This window comes from Fukomys damarensis, unplaced genomic scaffold (assembly GCF_012274545.1).
Source record: "Fukomys damarensis isolate Sample0158 unplaced genomic scaffold, DMR_v1.0_HiC HiC_scaffold_21, whole genome shotgun sequence".
Lineage (NCBI taxonomy): Eukaryota > Metazoa > Chordata > Mammalia > Rodentia > Bathyergidae > Fukomys > Fukomys damarensis.
The window spans coordinates 20,758,699-20,770,936 of NW_022900933.1; the positions used below are offsets into that span (position 1 = coordinate 20,758,699).

General features: G+C 43.2%; 1 protein-coding gene and 1 pseudogene across 30 annotated transcripts in view; one reads left to right on the forward strand and one right to left on the reverse strand.

Moving 5' to 3' along the window:
- The window catches only part of Nrxn3 (neurexin 3), a 1,525,607-nt gene that overhangs the window by 894,801 nt on the left and 618,568 nt on the right, over positions 1 to 12,238 (forward strand). The window lies entirely within an intron of this gene.
- On the reverse strand, positions 1,337 to 4,919 carry LOC104877208 (annotated as a pseudogene).

Below are 12,238 nucleotides of genomic sequence, written 5' to 3' on the forward strand. Positions count from 1 at the left end.
CAAACACCCAAAAAAAAAAAAAAAAAAAAAAAAAGTAATACCAACTCAAGACTATTACTTTCATGGAAACCTTCACAGAGGAGGGAACCAATGATAAGCAAGGAAAAAGATAAACAGTGTATGGAAGAGTGAGTAGGAGAGAAGACTGGCAATTCAAGGAAGCCCACTGTGCAGAGAGAACATGAAACAGAGATCTGAGCAATTGTAAAGAGTCCCTGTTCACAGAGGGACAGAGGAGTGTTCCTGGCAGAAGGGACTGCTGGAGCCAAAGTCTTGAGATAGGGAAGTTTTCCTTTTGATGAAGCAGGTACAGAAGCAGACTACTGTTTGCCTCCTAAAACTGCCTCACATCTCATTTGGGGATCTATAGAACCATTCTATCCTATAAGGCAACATTGTTAAATTCAGTCCAGTGCACCCAAAGTGGCACCCACTACCTTCTCTGTTATACACATTTTTGCCGGCTTCTTGCAGTTATATATTTTCCATGCCTTTTCTTGTTGGGCATGTCCAACCTATGAATTCAAGATGGAACTGCCAGGGATTTAGCTCAGTGGTTCCGCCGCCAGCATTGGAAGCACAAGGACCCGAGTTCAATCCCCGGTACCAAAAAAAAAAAAAAGATGGAACTATTTCTCTCATTTCTGTTGGATTATGAGGCAATTTGGGACAAGTTTTTCTCACAGATAAGATCCAAGTTTAAATATAAAATTCATTTATATTTCACCTTACACACTTGAATTTATTTTATATGTTTTTATTGTTTTATTCATTTGCCAAACATCACACGAGGTGGTATGTGCTGTTTTATACTTATGGCTTCATTCTGGTCCTCAAAAGGATTTCAGATTTTGAAACATCAAAGATGTCAGATTTTTTGATTCGGGATACTCAATCTATACTTTAAAAGTAAGCAGATTGTTTTTTCTTGTCTGGGTTTATTCAGTACAGGCCCTGAGCCCAGCCCTTCTCTAGAAGTGGCAGAGCTGGGGGGACAAAATAAAGGCTACAGAGGTGCATGTGGCTTTGGTGGGGCTGCTGAGCAAGGCTGGAGACGCAGACCCCAGCCTCTCGTCTACCTGGCCTCACCCTGGCAAGCGAGGGTCCCACAGGTGCGCCCACAGGACCAGCCCTGCAGCCTCCATCCCCTCCCTTCCCGCCCTCTCCTCTGAAGGCGGGTCCAGAGGCCAAGCTCTCCCAAGGGCTGGGGAGGTGGGAGGAAAGGGGCTGTGCTGTCTAGCGGGCGCCCAGGCCAGCTGTGCCCAGGACGGAGGAGTGGGAGGCCCTCAGGAGTTTCTGAGCCCAACTCCCGAGGTGGGGCCCCGGGGTGGGGTGCTCAGGAGTCACAGCAGCTTCCGCCCTTGGCCAGGGGGCGGCTCCGCACGTATCCCGAGCCGGGTCCTCCTCCTTGTCCTCCTTGTCCTCCCAGTCAGTGGACTCGCCCTGGCTCGTAGGCCAGTGTGGTGTTGGCCAGGTCCACCTCGATGGGGAACACATCGGCGTCGTGCAGCACCGCCTGGCGTTGTAGTACTTGGACACGGTGGACACGAAGCGCTGCAGCTGGAACATGATGTCCTGCTCGTGCTTCTGGACCAGCAGCCCAGGCTTCTTCTCCAGCCCTACCGTGGGCGTCTGCGAGAAGCGCGCGCGCCCCCTAGCGGCAGTGCAGCATCCGGCGGTCCTCTTAGTGGCCGGGGCTCACGCTGTACAGTGGCTCGCCTGGGGCAACGCAGCCCTACTCTGTGTCGTCCGCCATCTCCTTCACCTTCAGGCAGTGGGACAGGTACTCGGAACTGCACACCCAGGTACTTCTTGATGGTGAGCCGCGTGTCGGGATGGCTTTGTTGAGGCGTGTGTTCAGGTTTTCAGCCGCCGGATACCAGACTCCTCAATGCTGCGGCGTGCGTCAGCAAACTTCACAAAAGCCTCGCTTGCTGCTGGCTGGTGCTCCTGCACCACAATCACAGAGAACACGTCCCCAAAGGCTGCAAGACAAGTTTGCCTTGAAGGCTGCCTCTGCTCGACCCCCTAATTGAGAAGCCAGGGCTTTGTTGGGGAAAAGTAGGGCAGGGGCCTGGCAAGCCGAAGACCAGATCTGTGTGGGGTCTTCAACCCCGGGAGCTGGCTCTGCGCCTCTGGGGAGCTGACTTTCATTCCTTCATTCTCCCAAAGCTCGCGGAGCACGGGAGAAGGCTGAGTACAGACTGAGGTGATCCCTTGCCACCTCCTCTGAGTAGCCTTCCCTGACCACCCCTGCAGAACTCGGCTCCATCTGCTCTGCTCTCTTTGTCACTGGATCATGCATTTTGCTCCCTTGAGGCCCTGAATCGTAATTATCTGTTAATCCGTCCACGGTCCCTGTTGATGATGAGCTCCTGGAAAGGCAGGGTCTATTTCTGCTTTAGGATAACACCTGAGCTTATCCTCCTGGATGTCATACTGCAAATCTGAAAACATGGTTCCGAGAGTTGGGGTGGGCTGGCTAACCACCAAACTCGGTGGATGAATGGGAAACTGGATCCTGGAGAGAAAGGAGCAGAGGGTTTAGGGGACCAAAGTGCCCAGGTGCCAGCTTGAGCCCCACTGCCAACACCAACATACACAACAGGTCCCTCTTCCTCTCCCCTGGATTCGGGCAGGGGGGAGTCTCGGAGTGGCAAAGTTGGGTAGGTGAACCTTACTAGGTACAGCAGAGGGGAACTCCAGGCCAGGGTGATAGGCTCAGATGACAGAGCCTGGCCCAGAGGTCTCCCGGCCTTTGGGAGTTTCCGCTGTCGCTGACTGAGTTAGTCCCAGAGTCAGGTGGGACAGGCTAACACCTGAACCTACCTGCCATTTCTACCAGGCGGCAGCGACTGTTGCATCACTAAACAATAAGTATTTGAAAATTCTTCCCATCCCCATATCCTGCTTAGTATTTTCTGTGACCTTGTTGTACTAATGGGTAAAAACCATACATTTAGATGTTATGATATTCTGAGGTTCCAGAGCTGAGAACTTCACGCACAGATTCAGCTGTTTGATCTGGCATCACTTTTTATGGCCAACTGTTAGTGGCTGCATCTTCATTAGGAAGACAGCAAAGTATTTTTTCTTTGGTTTTTAAGTATTAGTACAATAGCTAATAAAAAGAGAAGAAATGCGGGCCTAAGAAAGTACTGGCTCTTTGTGGTCCTGGGTTTTATTGATTTACTTTAGGGAAGGGAAGGATTAGGACACAGTAATTATTTCCAATATGCATCTTCCAGAGGAAATCAAGCTGTCTGAGATGTTATCACTCTTTTCCATTTCTTTTTTATGATTAGACAAAGAATTCTCACAAAGGATACACACAAGTGGTCTCACACATGCCATTCCAAGTCCTGCCCTTATGTATGGCTGGAATGAGTGTGGAACATCCACACGACTATGAGTTCTGGCGTGCACATGGTACTCATGAATTGATACAAACATTTGTATTGGGTAGGTAGTAGAGACCGATTCTATATTAGGCAAGGTCAGGCCCAACTCGTGAAATAGAATACATAATGAAAACTCTGCAGCTTTTGCTCTGGTGCTTACCAACAGCTGACTCTACCTCCCAAACTTTCTTCCTTCCTCCTCCATCTCTGTGAGCCATAGAGGGAGGGAAAAGTGTGTTGTGAGTCAGGGTGCAAAGAGGCTTAGCATAGACAGGCTGACAAATGTGGCGGACACTCCAACTCATCCCTATGCATGTTGCCAGACAGCGAAAGGGACCAGGACTTCCCACACTCTAACCCACTGTACACTTCCGGCTTTAGCTCATTCAGTTCTTCGCCTTCCATGCAAAGTTACCATCTGACCTGGCTCCAAAAGAGATGCAGCCTCCTGCAGGAAATCTTTCACACGAGCTAAAAATAAGGACTGCTATTTCTCTGCAGATACCATTAACCCAATTAGAGCAAAAAATTAAAGGAAATTACAGCCTCATTAAATATAAGCAGGATAAACTCCAATAAGGCAAACTAAATCAGTTACACGATTTAAAACTTTACTCAAAAATCAAAATAATTTGAAACCATCTATCACCTAAATGAAGGCGGAAGCTGCATGGCAGCTTTATATGAGCCAGTAAATCAACAGAAGTCCAGGACTGCGGGGCAGCAAAGCAGGTGACAAATGGTGCTTTGCGCAAACACAAAATTAAGAGGAACTGGATTTTTAGAGGCTTCCTTCTTCACAAAAAGGGAGAATATTCTGAAAGTGCTTTGGTTGAAAAATGTAAACAATCTCAGAAAGAATTTTAGTCTTTGATATTCATTAGTAGAAGGTGTGTATTTCTTTAACTGTTTTATCAAATAGAAGTCAACAGAGGGCTGATTGTTCGATGTCAGGTTTGATTTATAGCATCTTCGATGGCAGGTGCCAGCCCATTAAGTCTCCATCACCCAGCAGTAGCCATCTTGTATCTCATTATGTTGTTATGTGTGCTATGTAAATCCCTTCTCTGAGGAGACCCACACTCTCTATTTCTATTTTATTTTCATTGACACATAATAGTGTTCCATGATCCTGGAGTACAATGTGATGTTTCGATATATGTGTACATCGAGGGATGATCAATAGTCTGTGGGTAGAGTTAGCTAGATGTCTACACTCTGGTTACAAAAATGGACTTCATCAAAATTAATGTTTTGAATCACAGTGGAGTTTGTAGCAGTCCCTGATAACATGGATTAGCTTCTTAACCCCCCCCATACCCAAACTTACACACACTCACATGCAGCTGCACATACATTTTTATGTATTTTGAAGGAGGAGGCAATGATAGGAAACTTCGCACAAAATATGCAGTGTCCAACTCCACAGTGTCTCATCAGGGGAGAAGGGGGAAGGCCCGGAAATGATGTTAATGGTGTTTGCAGCTTATGCTTGGCCACTACTACGTCCTTATCCATTGCCCCGAATTGACATTACCTATTGTCACTTTAGAGCTGAGAGTTCACAAAATCATTGAGAAGGAGGAGCCAGGTTACTTGCCCTGTAGCAGAATAATCAGTGGTGAAATGGAGAATGCGCTTCTAGCCCATAATTCAGATTTGTCAGAAAACCTTATCTTCTTAAAGTTGGTTATCTCACTCCTGTGCAGCCTGACCACTGACTTGAGGTGGCCTAACTTCCACTTTCAAAATATTTATCTTGAAATGGCAAACATTCCATTTGTTTGACAGAGCTCATTGCCACTAGTCTCAGAGGATGGAAAGCATGCCAAGAGCCAAGGGGACAAAGTAAAGCTTTATTTAACACCAGTGGAGCAGTCTGCATTCCCACTCAGGAGAACGGCCTTGGCCGGCGCTTGAACAAAGAAGATGTGCATTCCAGCAGTGGGCTTTGCAAGTGAGGCATCTGTGGTAGACATCCATTGGTTAACAGAAATTGAATATACATTAGCGAGCGGGCTCAATCATGGTATTGGTTCACACATATCCTGGCAGTGGGTGATTTAAAACATGAAGTTATATCTCATTTGCATTCTGGTGAAATGACAAAAACCTTCTAGGGACAAAGGCGTTCCTGAGGTGCAGAAGTCGGCTTGGGCATGTTCGGACAGGTGAGGCGGGACAGACCCAGACATGTTAAACAAAGAAAATTTCAGGTAGGGAATTTCCCGTAGTAAATCCAGCTTATGGAAAGTAAACTTTCCTTGCAAAATTCACTTTCCATCTTTGTAAAATGATTTTTTAAATCCAAGATAGGTTGGCTTCCTTTGTCTAAGAAAATACATAGAAATGTGATTACATATGTATATCAAAAAGAGAAACCATCAAGCAAAAGCCTTGAAAGATAAGTATTTATTTTTATTTTAGAGAGACACAGGTACAATTTCCATGTGGCCAGAGCAGCATATTCCTAACTGTATGTTTGCTCTACCCATTGAGCAAATTCTTGAGCATTTTTCAAAGTTTGCTTTAAGCATTGTGTAAATGCTTAAGAATATGGCACTAAGCTCGTTGTCCTGGGAACGTTCAGCTGAGGTTTCAGAGTCACCTCTACCGAAATGTGACTGAAGAAACCTGAACCCCAGGTCCGCTCCCCACTGGGACTTGGGTTGTGAAGATTTCACTTGGGAATGTGCAGCTGAATGCTTGTGTTGTCCTGTTCAATGTCAGACCTCTGTTTCATGTGACCTTCTCAAAAGTACTATAACAATCTGCACTTCAGTAATGTGTCCGTGCTTTGCTTCCTTCCAATGCATCTTTTAGTTTATCCTATATATAAAAATTCAGAAGCCCAAGACTGGTGGAAATCCAGAAAAGAGAAAGGTAAAAGGCCAAAATGGCAGTGAAGCTGAGAAATCCGGATTTGGAAGGAGGAGCAGCTGCATAGATGAAGTCAGAACTGCCTAGGATAGTGATGGTGAAACTTTTAGAGACTGAGCACCCAAACTGCAAACCGAAACCCACTTATTTATCACAGTGCCAGCACTGCAATTAAACCTGCATGCCCTGCTGCTGGGCCAACGCTGGGGCGACTTGGCTGGCGTGCTGACAGAGAGGGCGCTGTGTGGCTGCGGTGGCACGGGTGCCAGAGGTTCACCGCCACTGGCCTAGGACTTTCTGATAGGAATCTACCCCCATGTAGGGTGAGCCTTAGTGCAAAGAGCATAGGACTCATCAGTCATTTGTGGACATTTCTCACTTCAGTCTCCTATTAATTAATACTCTCCTATTAATACTCTCCTATTAGCAATTAATACTCTCCTATCCCTCTCACTCCTCTTGATACTAGAGTATCATTAAACAAATTAATGCTCCTATGATTATTATATTTTAATGGTAATGAAATGTAATCAAATTCAACTTTGCATATGCAAAAAAAAAATCCCAAACTCCCTAGCTTTCATCTTATAAAACCAAATCTATCCTTGACCCATTGGCTGTCCAGTATAAAACTTGGAGAATTTCTGAGCACATTTTTCATTGTTTTGTTTATAGCTCCCTAAGGCTGTCCTGTGAGTGTACAAAGATTGGGAGGCCACCCTCCAGGTTGTCTTTCATTCAAGAGCTCGTAGCATGCAATTGGCTGTCAAGCTCTGCACATCCCCTGCTCATCACAGAACACTGGTGTGACACGGAGCACCCTTCTTTGCTCACGTCCCTTGCTGCTTCCATGGTGGAGCATCCTCTGCAAACTGGTGAATGGAAATCAGAAATTGTATCTCAGTGTAGAAGGATCCATTGCAGACACCTTCCAAACGTTGACATGTAAATATAAGAAATACGGCATGGGTTTAAATAAGAAGAATATGATAGTAAAAGTCACATTGCCATTAAGCCCCTTGCACACTTATCCTGTTATACTTGCCATTTTCTGAAGCGGTTCTGGAAATCTACTTGCTTGTCCTTATGAAGCATGGTAAACATATGGCGAACGCTGCTGCTGTGTGCCATCCAGTAGGAAGGCATTTTGTGAAAATATTCCAGTGTATCCTCATGCACTTCATCCATAGGAACTTGCAGAGTGCAGCTTCTGGCCCTTCCCCGAAGTCAAAATGAATATGGAAGGTAAACATCTGTGCGTTCTGCAGGACACTGAAGCAGCCGTGAGAGTGCAAATAAAGACACTCATGCAAGCCGTCCAGAATTGCTTCAGAAAACAGCAAGAACAATGAAATACTTGTGCTCCGAGTGAGGGCAGTATTTTCAGGGGTTTAATGGCAATGGGTCTTTTACTGTGCATATTTCTGTTTAACAAGAACACTCGCTGTAAATTTTGGTCATCCCCCTATACGTTTAGCTTTTGAACATAGTGATTCATACTTGTACTCGGTAAAACAGTAAGTGAGAGGAGAGACACAAAGAATTCAGATTATACATGAGAACCTGTGGAGCTGACATGAAGTACACGCTCCTTCAGAGACGAGTCAGGAAAACAGGTTGCACGGGATGTCCTCCTTCTTTATCGTTTCATTAACACCTTCAGCATTTTTGGCCCAACGACCTGTTCCCTGTACCAGAGATGGGAACCTTTTAGAGCCTTCAAGGATAACAAACCCCTAGGTGTGACACGTGTCATAGCTGTGCCAGCAGTGCCCTACGCTACTGTTTATTTAATGTCTTCCTTAAAGTGACGTCTTTTACCTAAAATTATACACATTAGTTTGAAAAGCAGAATATATAAGCCTATGATAAAATAAAACTCAGTCTCTTCATATATAAAACATAACAGTAAAAATAAAAGAAATAAGAGCAAACTCAGTTATTATGGTTTAGTTATATATTGTACCTAAGAAAAGCTAAGATTTATTCCATCCTCATTATAAAGTTATATACGGTAATAAAAAATGACACATTTAAATGTCTTTTAAAGACCTAAAAGCATTAATTTTCTCATAAGGAAGTCGAAATCCAAAGAAAGCTGACAAGTTATTATATATGTAATCTGGCATGATTTAGCATTATCTTCATGTTTATTGAGTATCACTTTGTGTATCAAACACAGTAGTCACAAACGTACTAGGTTCATATTATAGTATAGGCAGTCACACAATCTCGTTGAAGAGCCTTCAGTCTTAGCCTTTCCTCAAGTAATCTTACTGTTTAATACAAATTTTATTAATTATGATACAGTATTTAATCTTACAACTCTTAGAAAAGATAATGATGATCTGCCTCACTCATATTGACATCCCACAACTCCTGGAAAATGAAATTTCACAATTTTGATTTATGTTCAGGAAGCAAGTCTTAACAAATAAGCAATGACTGACTGCAGAAAACAAAACAGATAAAGATTTTTTTTCAATAAGGTACGGTCAGTGTTCCTTCTTCCTACTGTTTTTGCTTTAATTATTATTATTATCATCATTATCATTATCATATTATTATTATTATGTAGCAGGGATCAAACTCAGGACCTTGCACTTAAGAGGCAGGTGGTGGCACCACTGAGCAAAATCCCTGGCCCCGCTTTATTTTTTAAAATATAATCTTATTTTCTTCGCAAAAGTAAAGAATAAGGTCCTGAGGGATTTCTTAGAGCCACTGGAAAATAAGAAAAACAAAAAATGCAGACATGTCCACAACGCAAGTGAAGAAGACGTCACTTAAAGTCGGAATCCAGGTCTCCCAGCAGTAGTTCAGTGTGTGCTCCTTAATCATTACCTCGTTTTCATGTCCACTGTGTGTCTGGGCTTCCCACTCTCAGCAATGTTCACATCCCGGGCCAAGTGAGTGCTTACAAAATCCTCAGGCTCTACTCCCTAGAAGCTTGAGGCATCCCCCCAAGGGATGGCAGTGGAAAATACATCCAGACTTTGGAAAGTGGCTTTCAGTTAACCAGGCCCAGGGTTACCTAAGCTGGTACCTGGTCCTGCTGTTGTTGCTGGTGGTAGTCTTGATGTTTCTTCTTTCTCTGTTAAGGGGCCTGCTTGGGTGAAGACATACTCAAAACTTTTAGGGTCCTAATAAAACATCTCTTGCTATTCAAGGTATAGCAACAAGATAGAAAAATGGGTGTCTATAGGCATATGGATTTAAATGTTTTCCTTTAGATATCAGCAATGAATTAAGGTCTTGTGAAGGTGCTGATCAAGAACAGTGACTGAAAGGTGGGCAAGAGCCCTGGCAGTCTGCTGTCACTGTGGGAACCAGAGAATAAATGAGCAAGAATGAAACTGCTTAAGAAGGGCATGGTAACTCATGCCTGTAATCCCAGCACTCAGGAGGCTGAGGCAGGAGGATCACTGCCAGTTCGACGCCAGATTGGGCTACATAGTGAGTTCCAGGTCAGTCTCGACTACATAGTGAGACCCTGTCTCAAAAAACTGAAAAAAGAATGAAACTGCTTTATGGCCAGTGTGAGGCTGCCAGACTCTCAGGGCTGTTTCTGTCAGCCTAAGTTAACCTCATGCCTCACTTCTGCGTTTTTACCATTAGAAGAAGTAGCTCTTAGGTTTGCCTGTTCTACCATGACCTGGGCTAGAAGATTCCCTGTCTCAATTGGAATAATTGCTCTCATACTGTTTGAGGGAAGCATTTCTAAAATCATTTTAGGAGCCCCCAGAGCTTATCTGATAAGTTATTCAAAATTCACATTAACAGAATTATTTTAACTTCCTGCCTGTTAGACAGGTAAAACAGCATTTTCTTGGGAAGGATATTGGAAAAGAAGAAAGTGAACATACAAAGGAGAACTTGTAACAAATCTCAGAGCATTATTTTAGGCTTGAGATAGATTGTATCAGGGAAGCATGTTTGTGACAGATCCTACGAAGTGACACTTTTTATTTATTGCCACTTAAAAATAGCCCATTACGTACTATTCTCTTGAAATGCTGCTATGATCTAAGGCGAAGATGAGAGAGCTGTAACCGGGTAACAATCCACTCTTATAGCCAGGTTCTTATTTGCAAATTGTGCTTTTATTTACATTAAGAAGATAACTTTTGTTTCTGTTTAAATCACATTCTATTTCTATCTCCTTGCTATGTTCCTACTCAAATGCTAGGATTTATCTTTTATTCCTGAAGATTCTCTCTCTCTCTCCCTCTCTCTCTCTCTCTCTCTCTCTCTCTCTCTCTCCCCCTCTCCCTCCCTCTTACATAAGGTACCTCACACCTTTCTAAAGCATGTTATTACTTAGTAGTAGTTTAATATTTTTAATTTAAAACATTCCTCTTGAATATCTAACAATAAGATTAACTTGGCGGCTGCCCCCCAAAGCACTAGAACACATAGCACTGCTTAACAGTTCACTTCTGTTCCTCTTTGCTGAGTGGGGTCACCTTGCTTTAGAACACCTGTTTGCAAAAGTATAGGACGAGTGTCTTGTTCTCCTGGGACACTAACTAGATCTTTAAAATCACACATACCCTGGCTATAATTACCCTGACACTATCACCCACTGACTCAATGAGTTGGTTACCTTGATATAAATTTACAGTAAAAATCAGGACTACCTCTTCTCATGAGGACAGCATTTACTGACATAGCTCAAATATTTTTTGGGATATTTGTTATTGTTTATTAAAATTTACTTGTTTCCATTACTGCTTATGAGCACTTTCATTACTACCAGTATTTATCTCTCTATCTTAAGGAATATGAATTTATTCTTTATCAGTGTTGATCTTGGAGGATGTTAGCATAAACTGTTGCATCCATCCACACATATGCTCTATGCTATGCTTTAAGATTTACGGTGGGAATTGAGAACATAATTAGATTCTAGTAAAGAATCATCTATGGGTAACTTTAGATTGTTTGGAGAGAAACTTTGAAATGTCACCTACCAGGGCTTCAAAATCAAACCCCTTTAAAGAACATGGATTATAAGATACAGAACCTCAGGAAACCATAAGCTTTTCATGCTGGGATCTCTTCAGATCATACAGAGACTGACTAGAGAGGAAATTGCCACAACTGGTTAAAGGGAGTTGAGGCAATGTCTTTCTTTCCCGAGAGACACCTTCGCCTCAGCCTGTGGCCTTTGCTGTGTACTGTTGCTTCAAACTTCCTTACAAGATGAACTCCGCTGAAAGAATGAAAGGCATTTCAGGAATTTCTTATATTACAACAGACAAGCTGAAGCTGGAAGTTTCAAGTCCAGAACTTTGAAATACAAGTCATGAGATGAAACATAAAGACTGCAGAAATTTTTAACCATAACTTAGGTCTGTGAGTAAAGTTGTCATTGCCATAATGGTTTTAGCTTTCTCTGACCTTGATTCCCCTGCCAGCTCTTAGACCCCTTGTAGGTAGCACATATCATAATCCATCACATCGTAGGTGCACTTTTAGTTTTGGGGGGGCAGTGGGGATTGAACCCATGCCTTTGTGCATGTTAAGTATGTACTCTACTGCTGATCTAGTCCCCAAGGCCTGGTTTGATTTCTTTAATCACCTGCATTCTTACACGGGGTATGATTGTGCTTACAGGGCACACGAATTACACTCATCCTCTCTCTCCAAAACCTGTTACCATAAAGCAAAGCAAGATCATTCCCTCCTTTGCTGAATGGATAGATGTTCTTTGCACATGTTCGTGGTGAGTAGGTGCTGTATAACATCACTTGTTCTTTTTTTAATGTGACTCACGACAAAAATTACCCCAGCTTTCAGTAATCTGAAGAAGAAGAAGAAGAAGAAGAAGAAGAAGAAGAAGAAGAAGAAGAAGAAGGAAGAAGGAAGAAGGAAGAAGGAAGAAGGAAGAAGGAAGAAGGAAGAAGAAGAAGAAGAAGAAGAAGAAGAAGAAGAAGAAGAAGAAGAAGAAGAAG